The sequence below is a fragment of the Geotrypetes seraphini genome, chromosome 3 (genome assembly GCF_902459505.1).
Source record: "Geotrypetes seraphini chromosome 3, aGeoSer1.1, whole genome shotgun sequence".
NCBI classification, from domain to species: domain Eukaryota; kingdom Metazoa; phylum Chordata; class Amphibia; order Gymnophiona; family Dermophiidae; genus Geotrypetes; species Geotrypetes seraphini.
In genome coordinates this window covers 139,194,220-139,218,530 of record NC_047086.1, presented here as the reverse complement: position 1 = coordinate 139,218,530, position 24,311 = coordinate 139,194,220, and positions in this window count along the sequence as shown.

The following is a 24,311-nucleotide window of genomic DNA, read 5'->3' as shown; positions in this document are numbered from 1 at the left end:
TGAAAAATTGTAGGGATACCGTAGGAAATTGGAAGACTGGGCGTCCAAGTGGCAGATGAAATTAAATTTGGACAAATGGAAAGCGATGCACATTAGGAAGAATAACCCGAATCACAGTTACCGGATGCTAGGGTCCACCTTGGGGGTTAGAACCTAAGAAAAGGATCTGGGTGTCATTGTAGACAATACGATGAACCTTCCAGCCAATGTGTGGCGGCGGCCAAAACAAACAGGATACTAGGAATTATTTAAAAAGGGATGATTAATAAGACTAAAAAAGTTATAATGCCCCTATATCGCTCCATGGCGCGACTTCATCTGGAGTATTGCGTTTAATTCTGGTCTCCTTATTTTAAGAAAGATATAGCAGCACTAGAAAAGGTTCAAAGAAGACCAACCAAGATGATAAAGGGGATGGAACACCTCTCGCATGAGGAAAGACTAAAATGGTTAGGACTCTTCAGCTTGGAAAAGAGACGACTGAGGGGAGATATGAATGAAGTCTACAAAATCTTGAGTGGAGTAGAACAGATACAAGTGAATCGATTTTTCACTCAATCAAAAATTAAAAAGACTAGGGGACACTCGAAGTTATAGAGAAATACTTTTAAAACCAATAGGAGGAAATATTTTTTCACTCAGAGAATAGTTATGCTCTGGAATGCGTTGCCAGAGATTGTGGTAAGAGCAGATAGCAAAGCTGGTTTTAAGAAGGGTTTGGACAATTTCCTGGGGGAAAAGTCTATAGTCTGTTATTGAGAAAGACATGGGGAAAACCACTGCTTGCCCTTGATCGGTAGCATGGAATGTTGCTACTCCTTGGGTTTTGGCTAGTTACTAGGGACCTGGATTTGCCACCATGAGAACGGACTACTGGGCTCGATGGACCATTGGTCTAACCCAATATGGCTATTCTTATGTAAGCTACCCCCAGAAATGGATGCGCTGGAACATTTCACCTCACTGACTCCTACCAGTGCACTGCCTGGGCTGGATGGAGAGCAGCAGACCCTACAGCGGAGCAATCAAGTTTCAAGTTTTTTTCAATTTGATATACTGCCTATTTTAAAGTATAAGCGGTTTACATAAAAATTAACAAATATATATAAAAAGTAAATAAAAACAGAGACTAATGCAAGCAACAGAAAAACAATACTAGATACAGAAGGCAAAAAAAGGGAAAGAACAATGGAGGGAAAGGGGTGATAAAAGATTCCAAAATGCTAAAACTTTGAAAGCATCTTTAAACAAAAATGTCTTAAGGTTTGATTTAAATTTAGAAGTGCAGTTTTCCTGCCACTACTGAAAAAATAGTTTTGCGGGGTTATGGAAAAAGGATGAGTTGGTTATTTGTCCTGATAAATTGCTTTCTCCACTTGCTGTTTATTTTCATTCAGATACATAGCCGAATGTTTTCTCTGGTTTGGTATCATCCACAGTTTCCAGAGCATGCGGCAGCTGTGAAACATGCATGTCACCAGTGTTGGGTGGCTGGGAAAAAGGGCCAACTTTATAATTCAAAAGAAGCACACCTTTCAAAACCATGGGGATCTTTACTGTACTTACAGGTTTACTACACAGGGTTGCCCATTGCCAAAGGGGGTGTCAAGTATTTGCTTGTTGCTGTTTGCAGGGTTTCTGGGTGGATTGAGGCCTACCCCACTACCAGTTGCACTGCCCTCACAACTATTAAGTTTCCTTTCCAGGTGAAAGACTTCCAGATGATGGCAGGTGAGCCTCCCAACTATATTTGCCTGCAACATGGGGATTACATGTATGTGAATGTACCGAGACCATGCACAGTACTTTGGGATATCTACCATGGACAACACCTGGTACTCCTCATGGAACATTTGGTAGTAAAGCTACAAGGACTTTCCACCTGGATTCATCTTTTCCAGTGCAAGAAGACAGATCTACTACCTTTCCTTGTGGTGTCTAGAGTTCCTGTGGAGTCAGCTACCACATCAGAAACTTCTGCCACTGCCACACCTGAAGAATTTGCAGCTGTAGCACCAGATAGCAGAAACTTAATTTGTAAATAGAATACTAGAGCGAGCTCTTGTTTTGGACACTGTAAAGGCCAGCCTGAGGACTGATGGTTTCTTTGTTTTTTGCTTATTATCTGTGCAAACATAGTGCTTGATATTTTCACTGTCCACAGTGTTATGGAGAGACTGGGCAACGTTTGTGAACCCCTGTGTGTAGGGGATCATAGGGGAGAGGCTGATGAACCCAATAGAGACTAAGTGAGGAGAGGAGCCCCCCATCAGAAAAAATATATGTGTGTAAGTTTTTAAACTAGATCCGCAAAAAGGTTAATCTACTGAAACGAAGAACCATCTAATTCAATGGTAATGATTCAAAATGAAGGAAAAGATCTCAGAGTTGCCACGCCCAGGATAATAATGATATTGTCCAAAAGGGAACTGTGGTATGTGGTATCTTTCATTGATCAAAAAACCTTCATTATTTTTTACATATATATATTTGACTTAATTCGTCACTAATCATATATTTATTGGATGCTACCACTCCAAAGATAGCAAAGTTATATTTAAAATATAAATAAATTATTTTTGTATTTTTTAATTTTCTAGAACTGTGCAAAGAAGCCTAAAGTGCAAACATGCCTCACTCAGAACTATGCCAGAAGCATTTTTTTAAAAACTAGTCTTTAAGCCCGTTACATTAACGGGTGCTAGAATAGAGTGTCTGTCTGTGTGTGTTTCTTTATCTCTCTCTCCTTGGCTGCTGTCTGTGTCCTTCTGTCTCCCCCCCCCTCCCCCGAGCAAAGCTGTCTGCCCCCAGCACACACCTCCCACCCAAAGCAGCCCCCTTTCCCTCTCCCTATCTCTCCATGGCCCCTTCTGTCTCCCCCCCAGCACACCACTCCCCTAAAGCAGCCCCCTTTCCCTCTCCCTGTCTCTCCATGGCCCCTTCTGTCTGCCCCCAGAGCAAAACTGTCTGTCCCCAGCACACCTCCCCCCCAAAGCAGCCCCTTTTCACTCTCCCTATCTCTCCATGGCCCCTTCTGTCTCCCCCTAGCATACCCCTCTCCCAAAGCAGCCTCCTTTCCCTCTCCCTATCTCTCCATGGCCCCTTTCCCTCTCCCTCTGGCCCCCTGAATTAATCCCCCTTGCTTACCTGGCCTGCTCCTCTTCAAAGCAGGCCGCAATCGTGGTGGCCGGGCCCAGCGAACTTCGCAGGCCACTCCCCAACCCGGAAGCACACTCCCCCCGACGCGATCCCGTGCGTCAGAGGGAACGTGCCACCGAGGCCGGAAAGCGGCCCGCGAGGCCCGCCAAAGCCGGTCACGATCGCAGGCTGGCCCGAAGAGGAGGATCAGTGGCAGCAGCAGCGGCAGCAACGGTGAGCGAGGGCGGGAGGTATGGTTCCAGCTTGGTGAGGTGAGGGCGGGAGGTCTGCTCAGCTTTCTTCGGGTTGGTGAGGACGGGAGAAGGGGCGTGGCCAGAGTGATCATTGGCCGGGTTCTAAAATGGAACACGGCCACGGATCACACACCATGGCCGCAGTAATCACGCTTTTTTAAAAGCGCATGCGCTACTAACCTTTTATTATATAGGATGGCTAGTGCAAACCTAGCCTACTTGTGCAAGCAGGCTGTGCAAAAAGCAAAATGTAACATTAGAGAAAGCCTAATATTGGCACTTATCTTTTAGACTTGATGTAACATGCAACGGCAGATAAAATTTGCCGTAGTGTCCCATATATCATGTCCAACGGGAACCCGTTTCACCGCAGTCAAGCGGCTTCTTCAGGGTTTTTTGATAACGGGCTATAAATAAACACATAGAAATTATTAGAAAAATATGTAAATATTTAGTAGCTAACCATCAAAATTGGCGCTTAAGAGCAGGAAACGCTAGCACATGCGCAATAGCATTTCCTGCTCTTAAGCGCCATTTTTCCAAGCGGGTTTGTGTAACAACAGCCCAGTTTGTTTATGATAAAAGTAAGTAAGCTGTGTTTTAATTTTGATGGTTAGCTAATAAATATTTACATATTTTCTAATAATTTCTATGTGTTTATTTATAGCCTGTTATCAAAAAACCCTGAAGAAGCCGCTTGACTGCGGTAAAATGGGTTCCCGTTGGATATGATATACGGGACACTACGTCAAATTTTATCTGCCGTTGCATGTTACATCAAGTCTAAAAGATAAGTGCTAATATTAGGCTTTCTCTGATGTTACATTTTGCTTTTTGCACAGCCTGTTTGCACAAGTAGGCTAGGTTTGCACTAGCCACTTTAAAAAAAATGCTACTGGCATAGTTCTGAGTGAGGCAGGTTTGCACTTTAGGCTTCTTTGCACAGTTCTAGAAAATTAAAAAATACAAAAATAATTTATTTCTATTTTAAATATAACTTTGCTATCTTTGGAGTGGTAGCATCCAATAAATATATGATCAGTGACGAATTAAGTCAAATATATATATATAAAAAACTAGTCTTTAAGCCCGTTACATTAACGGGTGCTAGAGATTCCTTGGCTTCCTCCTCCTCCCTTTCCCCTTCCCATCCCGTCAACCCCCTTGTTTCCCTTTGCACAGTCTCCCTGCTTCATCCGCTCCTTCTCCTGCACGGGCCACCGGAGCAGAGAGGACTGGGCAGAGGGGGCTGCCAGCCGGGGCCGGCGGAGAGGAGCTAGGCGGCTGGAGGAGTAGCAGCAGTCGCTGCCGATTGCAGCCTCCGTCCCGCCTTCGCCTCCCTGGATTTGCTAGAGCGGCCTGCAAGGTTCGCTACAGTGGCTGGCGAACCTCAGCAGGCCACTTTGAAGAGGACCGGCAGTGGGAGGGAGGAGTCGCTGGCACACGCGCTAGCGCAGGCGCCGTGAGCACTGGCACAGAAGCACAGCTCATGCCACCAGGACTCACGGATTTTCAACAGCGCATGCGCGCTTAGCCTTTTATTATTATGGATAATGAAGGTTTTTTGATCAATGAAAGATACCACATGCCACAATTCCCTTTTGGACAATATCATTATTATCTTGGGAGTGGCAACTCTGAGATCTTTTCCTTCATTTTGAATCATTACTATTGAAATAGATGGTTCTTCGTTTCAGTAGATTAACCTTTTTGCGGATATAGTTTACAGTGGTTAATCCTTTCTCCTGTTTTTGTACTATTTAAGTTTTTAAAAGCAGAGTTTTGCATACACTGTGAAATATTAGATATGAAAACAGAATTTTGCTGTAGAATCATACCTTGGAAATATTATGCTTACAGCTTTGACTATCCCTGAGAATGAAATGTTTTGTTTACAATTTGACTGTTCTATGCCATGATAGGAAAAGTAAGACTGCTTGCTTATGAAATGTACATTTTGGATCACTGCAGAAACTTTGGGGGGCTAAAGGTTATTAAGCAGTATAGGGAACTAAGAATTGAAAGGACACAGACTTTAGATCAGGGGTGTCAAAGTCCCTTCTTGAGGGCCGCAATCCAGTCGGGTTTTCAGGATTTCCCCAATGAATATACATGAGATCTATTTGCATGCACTGCTTTCATTGTATGCTAATAAATCTCAGGCATATTTATTAGGGAAATCCTGAAAACCCGACTGGATTGCGGCCCTCGAGGATGGACTTTGACACCCCTGCTTTAGATGCAGAATTGGTGATGGGTAACCAGGATCAAATATGCTTTATTAAATAATGTACTAGTGGTGACTTTCATACTACGTCATCACATCCGATTACATCTAGTTCTGGTGCCTATGTTTTGGGTTTTTTCCTGCATGGTAATGAATTTTTGTTGACATGAAAATGGCCTAATGGTATATTGTATCAGATAAATACTATCGGAGTACAAAATTATAATTATAAATCCTCTAAGAAATTTTTAAATTATTCTACTAAAAGAGAATTATTCATCTATAAATAACCTTATTACAAAATAATAAATTATTAAATTGCTAAATAGTGCTTAGTGATAGCCTATAAAAACTCAAAGGCATGAGGACATGGGCTCTGCCAGTTCAGGCTTTTTATACATCATAGCACTCCTCCCTTCCTGCCATAAAACAGCTAAAGACAAAACTCTTAAAGTAGCTAAAGTTCAAAAAAATATATAGCATTCTGTGAATGTCAAAACAAGAGGAGTACTGTACTTATCTCTGCTGAAACTGTATAAAGTCCTGGGCCCAGCTGCTGCCAATCCAAAGTGCTCAGTTCTAAAAATTGCTTCGTGCTTAAAGTGCAACAAAAAAAAGAAAAAACTAAAAAATACCAAAAAATTTCCAATGTTCAAATCTTGTCCAAATACAGTCCAAATCATTAAAATTCAACTGCAAAGTCCTGCTTGTCTTCCACTGCTTCCTCCTTCCTGGACACAGTATGTGTAATACCATATCCTTCAACACAATACTGTTTCCCCTTTTGGCTTTCTCAAGAGGAAGATCTGCTTCACACTTTCATGCTGAAGCAGCTTCAAAGTGGAAAAGAGATCCCATTTCCTCTTTGAAGCTGCTTCAATATGAAAGTGTGAAGCAGATCTTCCTCTTGAGAAAGCCAAAAGGAGAAACAGTATTATACTGAAGGATATCGTATTACACATACTGTGTCCAGGAAGGAGGAAGCAGTGGAAGACAAGCAGGACTTTGCAGTTGAATTTTAATGATTTGGACAAGATTTGAACTTTGAACATTGTGGACTATATTTGGACAAGATTTGAACTCTGAACATTGGATATATTTTTGGGGTTTTTTTTGCACTTTAAGCACGAAGCACTTTTTAGAACTGAGCACTTTGGATTGGCAGCAGCTGAGGCCCAGGACTTTATACAGTTTCAGTAGAGATAAGTGAAAGGAAAGGATAGGTTTTCTGTCTCTGTCTATGAAAGGACACATTTTAAGTTTTCTGTCTCTGTCCATGCTGGAAGTAATCAAATGTAGAATGTTGGGTGTTTACTCTCTTAATGGTTTGGGAAGAGGTCATTTAATTTATGTTAACTAGGTTAGTTGTCTGAGACATGAAGGCTCAACCCCCCACAGCTCTTAACACCTTTAAGATTTAAACAATGAAGTACATATCCTGCTCATTCATCCCCCCCCCCTTTCTGGTGTTGATTACTTCTTTGAAGCCTATGTATCCTGTCACTAGATATGGTCTGTACTTACGTCATCTGCTAATACCACTGAAGATATATAAATGAATGCAGACTGATAATAAAAGAGGCAAATATCTCTTTAGAATACTGGCTACCTATCTTTCTTTCTAAGGGGAATTGCCTCCAGATGACAGAGTGTTTTGCAGGGCAGTTTCGGGACCAAGAAACGGATCGTGTACGTTTCAATTTGGGGGCTACGTCCATGATGGACTTGACATTACCAATATTTTGTGAGTATTTCTGAATTTTGAATTCTGTTCTTTAATACTCACAGGTATTGGCATCATGTTCCAACCCTTTATTTAAATTGTAGGGTTTTTGGTAAACCCGCCGCGGTTACTGTCCTTTTGGCAAGGACAAATATTAATGTGGAGTTTTCGGTAAGCTCCCGCCGCGAAAATAAGCAGCTGCCATTCTTTCGGGAAGAATGAAATTAAGTGAAGACTTTTGGAAAGTCTCTATTGTGGATTTATAGAAACGTCTGCACATTCTGTCATCTGTACTATTCTTTGCATGCGCTTTTCTCTTTTATCGCTTAGATAAGATTTTATAGAGTATAAGATTATATTGTATATTATTAATGTACCTCGCTTATAAGGTAAGGTAAGCGAAAATTTCTGCATTGTTATATTGTTTTTTTATTGAAAAAATTCCTGATTGTGATATTGTTTTCTAATGGGTCATAAAGGCACTTAGGATTCTCCACCTCCTAGACAGATGAGACTTTGTTCGCTTCAGTAATAATAATAATAATGGTAATAACTTTATTCTTCTATACCGCCACAATCTTGCGACTCTGGGCGGTTTACATTTAAGAGAGCTGAACATTCAGCGATTTACAATATGTGGAGGGAGTACAGAGTACAGAGACTATTAGGAATCAAAATTACAAAATATAATGTTTGCTAAGAATTTCGGAGCTGACCTGTAAAGAAAAATCACAGCTTTCCTGAAAAAAAAAAAAAGGGAAAAAATTACAATGTACAGTTTGTTTAGAGATTCAGAAACAGCACAAATTAGGATTTCAGAGAGCATTGTGAAAAGAAAGAGTGCTTGGTGAGGTTCTGTTTAGGTGATGTATCTGTCGAATAGGGTAGTTTTTATGAGTTTTCTAAAAGGCATTGTAGGTCAGTTCGGCTTTATTAATGTGACTGTCTAGCCAATGTTGTTGTTTGTTTGCTTGGTGCATGAAAGTTCTGTCCAGAAAGGTTTTGTATTTACAATTGGTTATGCTTGGGTATGCAAAAAATAAAAATAAAAAAAATAGATGTTTCTGGTTTGTCTTGTTGGGTTGTGGATTGCGAAGTATGCAGGAGAACTTGAATAATATTCTTGCCTCGACTGACAGCCAGTACAGTGGTTTGTGGTGGGGATGACATGGTAATTCTTTCTTAATCCATATATCAAGCGGACAGCTGAGTTCTGAAGGATACCCAAATAAACGATATTACAATAGTCCAGGGTAGAAAGCACTAGTGATTGCACTAGTAATCTAAACGATAGTGGGTCAAAGTATTTTTTGATGGTCTTTAATCTCCATAACATCGTGAAACATTTTGTTGCCACTATATTCGTGTGTTCAATCATAGTGAGGTTTGTGTGTCCAATGTGACTCCCAATATTTTTATTGTGTTGGTAATTGGGTAATCATGGTCTTTTATATGTAGCGTTGAATTGCCAATTTTATCCGTTGGGCTTGCAAGGAAGATTTTTGTTTTTTTCTGTGTTAAGTTTCAGTTTGAAGTTGCTTGTCCAATGTTCTATTTCAGTCATTATATGAGTAATGTATTTTGAGATTTCATTTGTTATGCTGTTAGGATGCAGATGTCGTCTGCATATATGTATTAGATCAGGTTTGGTTTTTGCAGTGGGTGTCCTAGAGCTGATTCTGTGGCAGTCTTTGTCCTTTGTTGTAGTGACAAGCAGGCTGACTAGTTTTCAGCACTGTTTGTAGGCCGGCTGAGAACTTTTCAGCAGCTTGTTTGATACATAGACAAATTGTCTGAAATAAGTTTTTAAGAATGATAAAAGAATATTGGAAATGTTATAAAATGTTAATGTATATTCAGTGGACCTGAACGAATATGGTTTCTAAAACTTTTAAACGTAGAAGAGCTCCCTGTAAGTAGGTTTCAGGTTTGTTTGGGGAACTTACCGAAAAGGGTAGAAATACATTTGTGTAATTATTAAAACAGACAGTCAGAAAGGCATATATTTAAAAACAAAGCAAAACAAATTATAATGAAAGAGAAAGAGAGAAGGATGAAAACAAAAGGGAGGAAACAAAAAATAAATAATCTAGCACTTTGTAGAAAAGATTAAAATGAATAAGAAAAGCAAGGAGCAAAGTCCCATTACAGTCCTTAAAAGGACTATTATACTCCAAATGCGTCTTTAAAAAGAAAGGCCTTCAAGCTAGTTTTAAATTTATCAAGTGATGAACTTTATTAGTATGCACGGTGCCAAGGTGTCTTAAAGAGGGAATGGATAACAGGTTTTGATAAGAAGAATGTAATGTGCGATGCAGGTTGTGGGAGATTAATAACCTGTTGATGAAATCAGGTAGACCGGAAGCTATGGTTTTATGTATCAGTAACATTTTTTTATAAGTAAATCAATGATCTATGGGAAGCCAATGGGAGTTAATCAAAAGTGGTGTGACATGATCAAAATTTTGAGCTTTTAAGGTGAAATGATTTTAATGGCAGTATTTTGAATAATTTGGAGGCAATTGTCTTAAAGAGGGTCAGGATAAATTAACTTTAATTAATACAGGGGCCAGAATTAGTTTTACAGATAGAGCAAGAAAAATATGGAAATTTGTGAGATTCAGGTTTCAAGTTTATTTTTAACTTATTGAATAGCTTAATTTAATTTGCTAAGCGATTTACAAATAAAAAACAAAAGGTGTACACATATGCTTATTTATAGTAAATTACATGAGCCTGACATATTGACATACAAACTAACAGATGCATAAGGAAGAAAGGGCAGAACTACAATTGTATTAATAGAGCACAAGGGAAGACGTGAATGGTGAGGGCAATAGGAATAGGGAATAAATAAATTAAAGGCGTCTTTAAAAAGGAAGCTCTTCAGATTGCTTTTAAAATGGTTTAGGTCATTTTCTTCTCTTACATGCTAAGGTAAGGTGTTCCATAATTGTGGGGCCATTATAGAGAAGATATCATGATGACGAGTTCCGATAACTTTCAGTGATGGAATTGTTAAGAGTTTTTGATTAATGGATCTTAAAGAACGTGATATACTATGGGGAATAAATAGTTATTAATGAATTGGGGTTCGTTCAAAGACAGTGTTTTAAAAACTAAAAGTAGGATTTTAAAGGTAATGCGATGAGCAACAGGAATTCAATGTGATTCGATCAGGATTGCAGATAGGTGTGGAAGAGGCTTAATGAGTCTTAGTGCCCATGCAAATATGGATTCCCTACTTATTCAGACTTTCCTTTCTAACCTCCGTTCTCCTTTGCAGATTCTGGTCAAACAAATGATTTCAGAATGGCCTACTAGTTCTCGTGCATAATTTCAGATTGAAAAAAGGAGCAGTGCGGGGTTTGAACCCCCAAGTCTCAGGTTCCTTAGGCTGTAGCGCTAACCACTACGCAACACTCTCCTACGCTTTGAGATCTCTAAGCCTCGGGAAATCCTGCATTATTAGGGCCAGCTACCTACCTGGGGACCGCGCCTGTCCGCTCCTCGCGGAAGAAGGGGTCACGGGTTTCGTAGCAGGCGGGCCCCTGTCTCCGATTGAGATGGTAATAATCCATCTAGAAGTACTGGATGTTTTAATTACGGAGACCCTGGTCACTGGCTTAATCAATGCCCATCTGGCCGGTGCCCAAAGCCGCCCTTTGGACGGACTTTGGTGCAAAGAGGGGAAACCCTGTATACCAGCTGCCCTTGTTATTGTTGACATGTTCTCCCGATAACCTGAAGTTTTTTCCCACTACAAATGAAACTGCTCAGACTATGGTGAACATTTTACTTCGCAAAATCATCCCTAGGTGGGGATGTCCCACACACATCAACAGATAATGGTCCTGCTTTCACTGCCAGAGTATGCAAAGATTTAGCTATCGCATTCCGCATTGAGTGGAAATTTCATCTCCCATATCACCCACAGAGAACGCATGAACAGGACTATTAAAGATAAAATCTGGAAAGCCACAGCTGGCACATTTGTGAATGGAAAAAATTCCTTCCTATTGTTTTAGCTGAAATTAGGATGTTGCAAAATTAAAATGTGTTTTTCTTTTCTTTTTCTTAGCAGCAGTTCGGATATATGCATGCCCATCCCAGTTTTGGCACTAGGATATTTCTGGTGTTTTCCAGGGATCCTCTTTGTCACTGCAGAGATAAAGACGATCCAAAGAGACATTAGCTTTTCTAAATATGAGATGGTTATGATATGCATTATTTGTCCATATACTTTACTCATGTGTTCATCTCTGTTTTGTTTTTCTATAACAATGTGTTTATTTCCAGAGATAAGTTCAGCTCTGAACACTTGACCGATGGAAGAATAGTTTGAAGTAGAGAGTTGCGCGGGGACAGAAATCCCACCCGTCCCCACCCGTCCCCGCCAAAGTCCCACCCGTCCCCACCCGTCCCCGTGAGGAATCCCACCCGTCCCCACCCGTCCCCGTGAGGAATCCCTCCGTCCCCACCCGTCCCCGCGAGGAATCCCCTCCGTCCCCACCCGTCCCCGCGAGGAATCCCCTCCGTCCCCACCCGTCCATATAAACTTCAGAAATAGTTATTTCATTTAATTATGCTACTGAATTAAAAGCTCTGGTAGAAACCATTTTCAAGTTTCAAGTTTATTCAATCTTTTGATGGATTGCCTATAACAATTTCTAAGCGATGTACATAATATAATAAAAAGAGATAAGAAACTTAACATAATAATTATATTGACATAACATAAAATAAAAACATTTAAAACATACTTGAGGGGCAAGGGAAAATTAAAAAGTTACAATTTCGGGTTTTGTAAGAAAAAAGGGAAAGTACAAAAGGTAGGGTAAAGAAGATAGAACAAAATGGCTTAAGCGTACTTCGTTAACAATAATACCAGAGCATAAGTAATTTAAAGGAACTATTAAATGTCAAAAGCATCTTTAAATAAATATGTTTTTAAAAGTTTTTTAAATGTTGTGATATTTTTTTCAATTCTAATAAATTGAGGGAGTTTATTCCACCTTTGTGGACCGGCGACAGTAAAAATATCTGCTCTTCTGGTGCCTATGATTTTTAAAGATGGAACTGCTAATAAGCATTGATCAGTAGAACGAAGAGATCGATGAGGTTTATATGGAATTAGAGTTTTGGAGATAAATTGAGGTTCATTGGATGTTAAAGTTTTGAAAATTAGGAGCATTAGTTTAAAACAGATCCTATGATTTACTGGTAACCAGTGTGCATCTATTAGTAATGGAGATACGTGGTCAAATTTTTTAGAATTATAAATTAATTTTATTGCTGTATTTTGAATTATTTGTATTCTTCTTATTTCTTTTTGTGTAATGTTTAAGAATAGGGCATTACAGTAGTCTATTTTCGCTATTATAAATGAATGGATTAGAATATTTAAAGAAGAAGGAGTGAGAAATTTAGCAATAGATCTTATCTGCCGCAATTTAAAAAAACAATTTTTAACCATATAAGATATATGTTCATGGTAGGATAGTTTTTCATCTATGTAAACGCCAAGAATTTTTGTTGAAGATACCATGTTAATGGGGATGTTATTGAGGAGAAAAGGTTTAGTAAGAGAAATATCTTTTTTCCAATTAAATAGAATGGATTGAGTCTTATTGATATTTAATGCCAATTTATTTGTGTTTAACCAATTTTGCACGTGCTCTAGTTTTTGATTTATTGAGGAAATATCTGTAGTGTTTTCAGGATCTAAAGGGTGTATGAGTTGGATATCGTCTGCGTAAGAATAGGGGATGAAGCCTATGGCCTGACAAAGTTCTAATAGAGGAGCAAGGAAGATATTAAACAATAGAGGTGACAAAATAGATCCTTGTGGAATTCCAAAGGTTGAAGTGTAAGGGGCGGATTCCTCATTATTAAATCTAACGGTGGAGGTTCGGTTAGTGAAGTAAGATTTAAACCAGTCTAAGACTTGCTCGTTAATTCCTTTTTCTTCTAGTCTTCTTAAGAGAAGATCATGATCAATGGTGTCGAAGGCGGCGGAAATGTCTAAGGAAAAAAGTATTACTGATTTGTGTTGATCGAGATAGTAATGGATGTTAGAGGTTAAACCTATTAGGGAATACTCGGTATTATGGAATTTTCTGAATCCTGTTTGGTTCGGGTGTAATGCATTTGTTTTTTCGAAAAAATCGGAAAGTTGATTGAATATGATTTTTTCTGTTAGTTTTGCAAGAAATGGAATGTTTGCTATCGGACGATAGTTAGTTAAATCGTTAATACTGGTTTTGTAATTTTTCACAATAGGAGTAATGTAGGCAGATTTCCATTGTGATGGAACTATAGAGGTAGTCAAGCTACATTGAATAAGAGACAATATAAAAGGGCCAAAATGAGAAAGGTGTTTTTTTAAATAGAAGGGAGGAATTAATTCAGATCGGGAGCCTTTTAAATTAACCTGAGAAAATAAAGATTCAATGTCTTGTAAGGAGGGAATTTTAAACTTAGAACATTTTGCTGTTGGTATAAGGTCGGATTGATCAGAGTCGTTAATGCAAGCAGATGGATTTTGAGTGAAGGATTTCCGGATGTTATTAATTTTAAGAATGAAGGCGTCAGATAGTTCTTGGGCTTTTAAGGTTGATTTCTGCGTTGAGGTTTTAGATTTGTGTAAAGGGTCCATTGATTTTAAAATATTATAGAGTATGGAGGAATTTTTAGCTTTCTCAATTTTTTTGGAATAATAAATTTTCTTTGTTAGATTAATTTTAGATTTATAATGAATTATAATTTATAATGAATTTACAAATAAGCAAAAAGACTTTATTAATTTGAAAATATTAATTGGGAAGAATACATACTTTGCAAATGGGTTTCTACCAGAGCCTCTAATGTTTATAAATTTTTATCAACACAACTAATATACTACTTTATCCTGAAGCAAAATAAAAAAAAAGAAATATAATTATTTTCCTACCTTTGTTGCCTGGTTTCTGCTTTCCTCATGTTCTCATTCAATTCCTTCCATCCACTGTCTCTCTTCCTTCTGCATCTTCCATTTGCTCTGTTACTGTGCCTCTCCCTTTCTTCCCCCTTCCAAATTGGTCTGGCACCCATCTTCTTCTCTCCGCTCCCCCCATAGTCTGGCATCTGTCTTCTTCCCTGCCAGCGTCTTCTCCCTATTCTCTCTTCCCCATTTCCTTTCAGCGTCCTTCTCCCCCCATCTTCCCCATGAGCTGTCAGCGTCCTTCTCCCCCCTCTGTCTTCCACATGTGCTTTCAGTGTCCTTCTCCCCCCTCTGCTTCCCCATGGCCTTTCAGCGTCCTTCTCCACCCCACCCCCGTCTTCCCCATGTCCTTTCAGCGTCCTTCTCCACCCCTTTGTCTTCCCCATGTGCTTTCAGCATCCTTCTCCCCCCTCTGTCTTCCACAAGTGCTTTCAGAGTCCTTTCCCTCCCCCCCGCCCTTCCCATGGCCTTTCAGCGTCCTTCTCCACCCCTTTATCTTCCCCATGTCCTTTCAGCATCCTTCTCCACCCCTTTGTCTTCCCCATGTGCTTTCAGCATCCTTCTCCCCCCTCTGTCTTCCACAAGTGCTTTCAGAGTCCTTCCCTCCCCCCCCGCCCTTCCCATGGCCTTTCAGCGTCCTTCTCCACCCCTTTGTATTCCCCCATGTGCTTTCAGCGTCCTTCTCCTTCCTCTGTCTTCAAGTGCTTTCAGCGTCCTTCTCCCCCCCCCTCCTTCTCTACCGCCCCGGGTGCAGCACAGCCGGCCAGGTCCCCTTACTTTTGTGGCACTTCCCCGACCGACTGACAACAGCCCCGGTCCGACAAACCTCCCTGCCCTTAACTGCGAATCTAAATTACCTTATTACAGCTGCTGTATACAGCTGCTGTAAGAAGATAATTTAGATTCGCGGCTACAGGGCAGGGAGGATTGTCGGACCGGGGCTGTTGTCGGTCGGTCGGGGAAGTGCCACAAAAGTAAGGGGACCTGGCCGGCTGTGCTGCAACCGGGGCGGGGTGTGGCGGGGCGGACCGCCCCGTCCCTTGGTAGCCACTCGAACCGCGAGGATACTCTCCTCCTTACCTGCACTGCCTGCAGCACAGAGCCAAACGGAAGTCTTCCCGACTCAGTCGCGCGGCTCTTCTCTCTACCTTCTCTGCTTGCAGCACAGAGCCGAACGGAAGTCTTCCCGACGTCAGCGCTGACGTCGGAGGGAGGGAGGGCTTTAAGCTTTAAGCCCTCCGACGTCAGCGCTGACGTCGGGAAGACTTCCGTTCGGCTCTGTGCTGCAAGCAGAGAAGGTAGAGAGAAGAGCCGCGCGACTGAGTACATCCAGCCCCGCAGGAACCCCGCGACCCTCGGAGGCGTCCCCACGGGATCCCCGTGACCCTAGGGGGCGTCCCCACGGGATCCCCGCGACCCTAGGGGCGTCCCCACGGGATCCCCGTGACCCAAAGGGGGAACCCGCGGGATGCCCGCGGGTCCCGCGGGATTCCCGTCGTCCCCGTTCCCGTGCAGCTCTCTAGTTTGAAGCCTAGAGCTATGTGTTTTGTGTCTTGTCTGTGCCATGTGGTCTGTGTTTTGTCTACTTGTTTTGGTTTGAGGGGTACCCCAGGATATATAATATTGGCCATTTCTAGAGCTAGCTCTTTTCCCACTTTTTACTAGCCCAAATGCGCAATGTTCTTTTTTCCCTATAATTTGCATATGCTAAATGTAGCTTAGTTAGGGGTTATATTTTTAAGAAAAGGTTTTATTCTATATCTATACAGTGTTTATTCTATGGTGCTCACTTGATATGAACCATTCAGTACACATTTCTGACTGACATAATTTTTTTAAAATACATTCAGTACAGAATTATGGTCTCTCTGAATTGCCATAATAGTTATATGCGGCACACAAAAACATATCTTTTTGGAATGTCTGATTAAGAACCTTAAGTACTTGAATATTGTCTCTCTTTTGCCATAACTATAACAAGTAAATGTATTAATATTGTCACATGTTGCCACATTCAGTACAGGCAACCTGGTCTCTCTCTCTCTCTCTCTCTCTCTCTCTACATTCAGTACAGGCAACATGGTTTCTCCTCCATTTTCTATCTCTTATTTGGATCACACTGGAGTACAGCTGCTGAATGATATCGGGACTCTTTTCAAATCCCTCCCTGTATGCACAGACATCATTTCATCTCAAGGGTGAACACCACTAATTTCCAGTGATCCTGTGCAAACAACAGATCCTGTGCAAACATCATTTCATCCCAAGTGTGCATCTCACCAGTTTAAAGAGGCTGCCGTTTCCTGCTGGACTGTAATTCATCTTCCTGCACCCTGACTGCAAAGACTTTTCCACACATGCTGTACACAATGTTTCCTGTTAATCGGAGATAGCCACCTTCCTAAGAATGCTTTGCTGTACAATTCCTCCTATTTAACCTATTCTATGGACATTTCAGACTTTATTTCATATGCTGTACATCCACTACCTCTTGGAATGGGGAATGAGACATTCCAAAAGCTGCTGAACTTTACTGAACTCCATACTTACATTGAACAACTTAAGAAAACCTCCAAAGAAGTGAATCATACTATCACTTTTGAAAATGGACAGATTGCACAAACTATAGAAAATTTGCTACGAGACGCTCATGTCTCAGTTTGGGAACTTTTCTTTGGGTATTCACCCACTGCAAACCATGTATTTAATGTTTTAATTCATCCTATCTTAACTATTCTACAAATTTTGCTATGTATTGTTATGATTCTCCTTTGCTGTAGAGTGAAACACGTGTACATTTCTTTTCTCACAAGGTTCCTTTTAGCTTGTAAGGCAGTTATACATGAATTTCCAGTATCTTCTCTGACAACTTGCTAATTTGGTTCTAATTTGTTTTTAATTTGGCATGGCCTATTGCATTACCATTACCAGGGTCAGAGATAATATTATCCCATATCCCATACTTACATACTCTCTTATGACATCCTTGTACCTTTTTGCCTGGGCCTCCTGAGAAAGTTTCCTACACCCCTTATGTACCGTTCATTCGCTCAACGACGGGTAAGATATAGATACGACCTATGCAACCTAAGACAGAGGTTTGAACTCATAATGGGAACTGTTCATCTTCATAGCTTAGAGGACAGCTATGATATACTGTTAGAGATTGGCAAGGCATAAGCGAGGCAAGCTGGCTAAGGGTACCACAAGTTTGCTTTCATTTCAAAGAATATGGAAGATGTCAGCATAGCCGTTGCAGGCGTTCAGCATTTTCGGTTGGCATAGCTGGTGTCACCAAAGGCCTATGGGAAATTGTATCAATCTGACTCTGGCATGGGGATGCAGATAGACCCTGAGGGCAGGAAGACGGTTTCAAGTAGTCCTGATTAAATCATGATTAGCTAAAATGTGTTAATGTATTAATCAGAAACTATTGTCCGAGGCATACTGGAAATTTAACTACAGCCTAGTATTCTTTTTTGGAAATTATAGGTATGCTTCACTGTTGCCGCATTAGATTTTTCTTTAGGTGATATTTACTGGCTCTGTGGAGACCTTCGACTCCGTGTTAAACTACCCAGCCCGTAGATAGGCCAGTGCGCTTTAGCTATACATAGATGAGATAGGGGTCCCAAGAGGGGTCCCAGATGAATTCAAGGCCCGAGACCAGGTTAATGCTAGGTTTGAATCACTTATTACTATCAATAAGAATGTTGATTGGATTAATTACATTTATTATAATCAGCAACGCTTTGTTGGGTGTCTGTAAAATTCTCCCCAATACTTTATCCTGTTGCATCTTTATTCCTGACAATACAGGTCCCACGGTAAGGTTACTATGGCCATTAAAAAATTAGAAGACCTCTCTGCTGAACTCAAACGTAACTCTGGTTTATCTCATCCTTGGGACCAGTATTTTAGTTGGATGCAGGGGTGGGTAAAAGACCTTCTTATTGTTATAATCTTTATTATTATCTGCACTCTTGTTGCTTCTGTAATTTTTAGACTGTTCCTGCGCTGTTTGACTCATATTACAGCCCCTAAAACTCCTCCTCAAGAGACATATCTAGAATATCTCTCCCTCCACGCTCATGCTGTGCATTTATGACGTCATTTTCATGACGTAAGAGGGGATTGAAAGGAAAGGATAGGTTTTCTTTCTCTGTCTATGAAAGGACACATTTTAAGTTTTCTGTCTCTGTCCATGCTGGAAGTAATCAAATGTAGAATGTTGGGTGTTTACTCTCTTAATGGTTTGGGAAGAGGTCATTTAATTTATGTTAACTAGGTTAGTTGTCTGAGACATGAAGGCTCAACCCCCCACAGCTCTTAACACCTTTAAGATTTAAACAATGAAGTACATATCCTGCTCATTCATCCCCCCCCCCCCCTTTCTGGTGTTGATTACTTCTTTGAAGCCTATGTATCCTGTCACTAGATATGGTCTGTACTTATGTCATCTGCTAATACCACTGAAGATATATAAATGAATGCAGACTGATAATAAAAGAGGCAAATATCTCTTTAGAATACTGGCTACCTATCTTTCTTTCTAAGGGGAATTGCCTCCAGATGACAGAGTGTTTTGCAGGGCAGTTTCGGGACCAAGAAACGGATCGTGTACGTTTCAATAAGTACTCCTCTTGTTTGACATTCACTGAATGCTATATATTTTTTGAACTTTAGCTACTTTAAGAGTTTTGTCTTTAGCTGTTTTATGGCAGGAAGGGAGGAGTGCTATGATGTATAAAGCCTGAACTGGCAGAGCCCGTGTCCTCATGCCTTTGAGTTTTTATAGGCTATCACTGAGCACTATTTAGCAATTTAATAATTTCTTATTTTGTAATAAGGTTATTTATAGATGAATAATTCTCTTTTAGTAGAATAATTTAAATATTGTATCAGATGACATGTTGAGTGATAACTGCTTGTGTAAATTTGATCTGAATCCTAATAAAAGACAAGAAGCTTGCAGAGATATTTAGAGACAGACCTGAGAATTCAGTTGCACTTAAACTGACCAAGTTCCGTTTTCCAACAGTTTTCGTAGTTTGAAGTTGATCCTTGTGTGAGAGAGGTTTTTTCCCCTCTCCCTTAGCACTTCAGCATGGGAGTTGCTGCGGGGATCACAGCGCTGACAGAACCAGCCACCCTACAATCCTGACCTAGCTCCTTAGGATTATTTACTGTTCTGAGTTTTGAATAAACCTCTCCGTGGACAGCGGTTTTCAAGTGATGAAGAGGTCAAGGGAGCTGAGATGTCCTGGTTTGAAGGTCAAACAGAAGAATTCTTTTCAAAGGTGTTAAAGTCATTGCAAGAAAAGTGGATGAAATATATGGAGCTATCAGTGGAATATACTGAAAAATAATTTTTTTAAAAAAACTTCTTTTCTACGTATTAAATCATTTTGTAAACAGCTTTAATTAGATCTTTACAGCAGCATACCAGATGGTGAAAGCCCATAGTTCAATTCTTGACTAACATAAAAATGCTGAAGGGAACCCATTTAAATAATACTGATGTAGGTGTGATGAAGTATGTGTTATGAGTCTCAAGTGTACTTATATTGATTCTTTAGAATATTGAAATTGAGATTACATTTTGGATCTGAGGGACTGATTCAGTCAGTCAATCTGATTGAAAAACACAGTTCTTTTTTAGAGACTCATCAACTCCTAACAATGTGGACACTTCCTGGTTCAACAGACAGCATGACTGCAGCCTTTGAGAAATTATTTATCAATATTTGGTTCATTTTTTTTTTCAATCCTTTGTTAGTATGATTCCTTCATATGTGTGGATTCCATGTATTTAATACAAATACAGTACTGCAAACTCTGGTTATTCCAGTAAAAATGAATGAAAAAATACTTTAGTGACTTTAGATAACATCTCTTTACACCAGGGGTGCCCACACTTTTTGGGTTTGCGAGCTACTTTTAAAATGACCAAGTCAAAATGATCTACCAACAATAAAATAAAAAAAAACAACTGTATGCATAGAAAATGTTAATTATCATTCCTATTCCAGGGTTTTTTAAAGAGGTCAAAGCAGATGACACTATCACCTCAGTAACAACCATACAAAAATAGACAAATATACCCCCCTCCCTTTTTACTAAACCACGATAGCAGTTTTTAGAGCGCAGGGAGCTGCGCTGAATGCCCAGCGCTGCTCTCGACGCTCATAGGCTCCCTGCGCTAAAAAACTCTATTGCGGTTTAGTAAAAGGGGACCTTAGTGTAAAATATAGACAACAGATATAAATTCAGACACATTTTGATCACTAAATTTAAAATAAAATCATTTTTCCTACCTTGTCTGGTGATTTCATGAGTCTCTGGTTGCACTTTCTTCTTCTGACTGTGCATCCAATCTTTCTTCCCTTCTTTTAGCCTGTATGCTTCCTCTCCTCCAGACCTCGTTCCCTCCCCCAACTTTTCCTTCCTCTCTCCCTGCCCTTTCTTTCTCTCTGCCTCCATTTCTTTTTTTTCTGTTTCTCTTCTTTCCTTCTGTCTCCCTGCCTGCCCTTTTTCTTTCTTTCTCCCTGCCCTCCCACAAGCCACTGCCATCGGGGACCAGGACCCAAACCGCCACCAATAACAGGCCCGAAAGCCGACGCCGCCCCAACCTCTCCCTGCTTCGGCCGACCAGCATCGCGATCGAGCTGTTGGGGGAAATGCTGCCGGGTCCTGCCTTTGCGGAAACAGAAAGTAGGCAGGACCCAGCAGCAAGAAGAGGAAATGCTTCACTAATCTGTCTCCCGCCTTAGCCCATAGCGAACGCTTGCTTCAGGGCTCTCAACATGAGCGTGCCGGCTTCCCTTCTCCCCCCCCCCCCCGGACATAACTTCCGGTTTCGGAGGGAAGCCGGCACGCACACGTTAAAGCCACGGAGCATAAGTTCGCTACGGGCTGAAATCTCCAAGCCGGTTTTTTGGGGGGGGGGTTTATGTTCAGCAGCGGCGGCAGCAGCAGATGACAGCTGGGCGGACCGCCCAGCTAAAAGGCCCTAGAGAGAACACTGGAGAGGAAGGCTGATCGGCCCGGTAGATCAGGATGGCAACACGAGTCTATCACGGAGCCCGGGATGGGCTCCGCGATCGACTCGCGTTGCCTTCCTGAGCTACTGGTCGATCGCGATCGACGTGTTGGGCACCCCTGCTTTACACTAGTATACCATAATTGGAAGCAATACAACTTATTGAAGCATAATTATTACATTCTCCTATGGTAAACAGTAAAAGGAGATTATGTACTTACCCTGGTAAGCTCTTTTCCAGTAGATAGATGAGACTTTCTAGACCAGGGGTGTCAAAGTCCCTCCTTGAGGGCCACAATCCAGTCAGATTTTCAGGACTTCCCCAATGAATATCCATGAGATCTATTGGAATACAATGAAAGCAGTGCATGCAAATAGATCTCATGCATATTCATTGGGGAAATCCTGAAAACCTGACTGGATTGCAGCCCTCAAGGAGGGACTTTGACACCCCTGTTCCAGACCATAGGGTTATTTCCCAATAATCACATGGTCTGCAGAAGAAATCCATTTCAGGTTTTTCACTCTGCCTCTAGTGTACTTCAAAGGCTAGTTTAGCACCCTCTAGCAGTCAGTACCCAAGCATAGAGAGACACACTCATCTGTGATGTAGAAGCACCTGCAACGACTGGCTAAACTATTGTTCTGCTCAATCAACTAAACAGTACCGTTAACCTCCAACAGAAGCATCAAAGGAGTTCAGAATTTTCCCCACAACAGGTTATACATATATACAAACTATTGGTAACCCCAAAGGATTGACCGGTCTCCAAGAAACAGATTGGATAAGCAGGAGACTGAAATCTGAAATCAGAATCTGAAACAGGCACAGCAAGGACAGGGTGGGTGGCTAGAATGTTTCACCTATCTACTGGAAAAGAGCTTACCAAGGTAAGTACATAACCTCCTTTTCCAGTGCAATAGGTGAGACATTCTAGATCATAAGAACGTACAAAAGCAGTTCCCCAAGAAAGCTAGGGTGAGCTTGCTGTGCCACTCCCTAAAACCAAAGACCCAAATGGCAGAATTCTGTCTGGCAGCAACATTCACTCTGTAGAAATTGGCAAACGTGTAAAAAAGAAGACCATGTCACTGCCCTGCAAATCTCAGGAGAAACAGATCTAGCTTCCGTCCATGAAAAAGTTACCCTCCTGGCAGAAAGTGCCTTAACATAAATAGGGGACAGTCACCCCTCAAGAATATAAGTGGACTAAATGGCTCTATGGATCCATCTAGAGCAGCGGTCTCAAACATGTGGCCCGTGGGCCGCATGCGGCCCCCCAGGGACTATTTTGTGGCCCACGATCTGTCCTCTCCACTTTACAAGTTTTCCGATTGTGGAGAGGACAGTCGCGTACAGACCGCGACTGCGGCTCGCCTAAAGCAGGAGTCCCTAATCTGCTTCCCTTCCCTTCTCACTGCCCTCCCTCAAGCCACTGCAATCGGGGAACAGGCCAGCACTGAGGTCTTAGCTCTCCCTGCTTATCTTCCCCAGCTCAGAGCCAACCAAATCTCGCCACCCGATGTAAATTCTAACGTCGGGGAGGAAGTTCTGGGCCAGCCAATTGCTGCCTGGCTGGTCTGGAACTTCCTCTCCGACATTAGAATTGACATCGGGTGGTGAGAATTGGTCGGCCCCGTGCTGGGAAAGATAAGCAGGGAGAGCTAAGACCTCAGCGCTGGCCTGTTCCCCAATGGTGGTGGCTTGGGGGAGAGCAGGGAGAAAGAAAGAAAGAAGGGAGACAGGACATAGACAGAAAGGGGTATGGAGAGAGAAAGACAGACAGAAAGGGGCATGGAGAAAGAAATAAGAAAGAAAGGGGGCACGGAGAGAGAGAGAAAGAAAGAAGGGGGCAGGGTGAAAGAAATAAAAAGTTGGAGGAGGGAAGGAGACAGATGCCAGACCAGGGGAAAGGAAGGAAGGAAGGAGGGAGGGAGAGACAGGAAAGAAAGAGATGTCAGACCATGGAAATAAGGACGGAAGAAGAGAGAGATAGAAGGGAAGGTAAGACATGGAAACGTAGATTTTGAAAAGAAAGCAGAAAGTGAAGACAGAGAGAAAAACAGTCAAAGGAAAAGAAGGCCCTGGAAACATAGTTAAAAGCACAGAAAAATAAAGTCACCAGCCAATAAAGGTAGGGAAAATGATTTTATTTTCAATATAGTGATTGAAATGTGTCAGTTTTGAGAAAGGAAAGATATTACACTTTAAATGTGAGGGCTGCAGAAAAAATAAGGTACTTGGAGGGCTGCAGAAAAAATAGTTAATGACAATTTTGCATAAGGTAAAACTCTTTATAGTTTATAAATCTTTCCTTTAACTGTTAAAGGAAAGATTTATAAACTACAAAGAGTTTTACCTCATGCAAAGTTGTCATTTCTTTAATAAGACATTAACTATTTTTTCTGCGGCCCTCCAAGTACCTACAAATCCAAAATGTGGCCCCACTAAGGGTTTGAGTTTGAGACCACTGATCTAGAGATTGGAGCCTTAGAAAAGGAAGAACCCTGCAGAATAAAATGAGCCACCACAACAAGTGGCCAGAAAGCAAAACTCATGAGAGACTCACCAATAATGCAGGGGCACCCTGTGCATGGCCAAGTTTTTTAGCAGACGATCCAGAGATTGGAACCCGTCAGCTGAACAACCAGGAAACACACTTCCTGATGGACATGGAAAGCCGAAACCATCTTTGGCAAAAAAAAAAACCCCAAAAACCAACTGTCCGCTCTCAGGAACTCAGAACAAAGGGTGTCGACATGACAATGCTTGCCATCTGGAAACTCTACGGTCCCAAGAGAGAGTGACCAGAAAAAACAGTCTGGAGAGTTAAATCCTGGAGAGAAGTATCTCTCAGCAGTTCAATAGGAGCCCTGGCAAAGTTAGACTGGGAACTGATTCTTAACTGATGGCCAGACCTGCAGATATGTTTGCAAAAACTAGC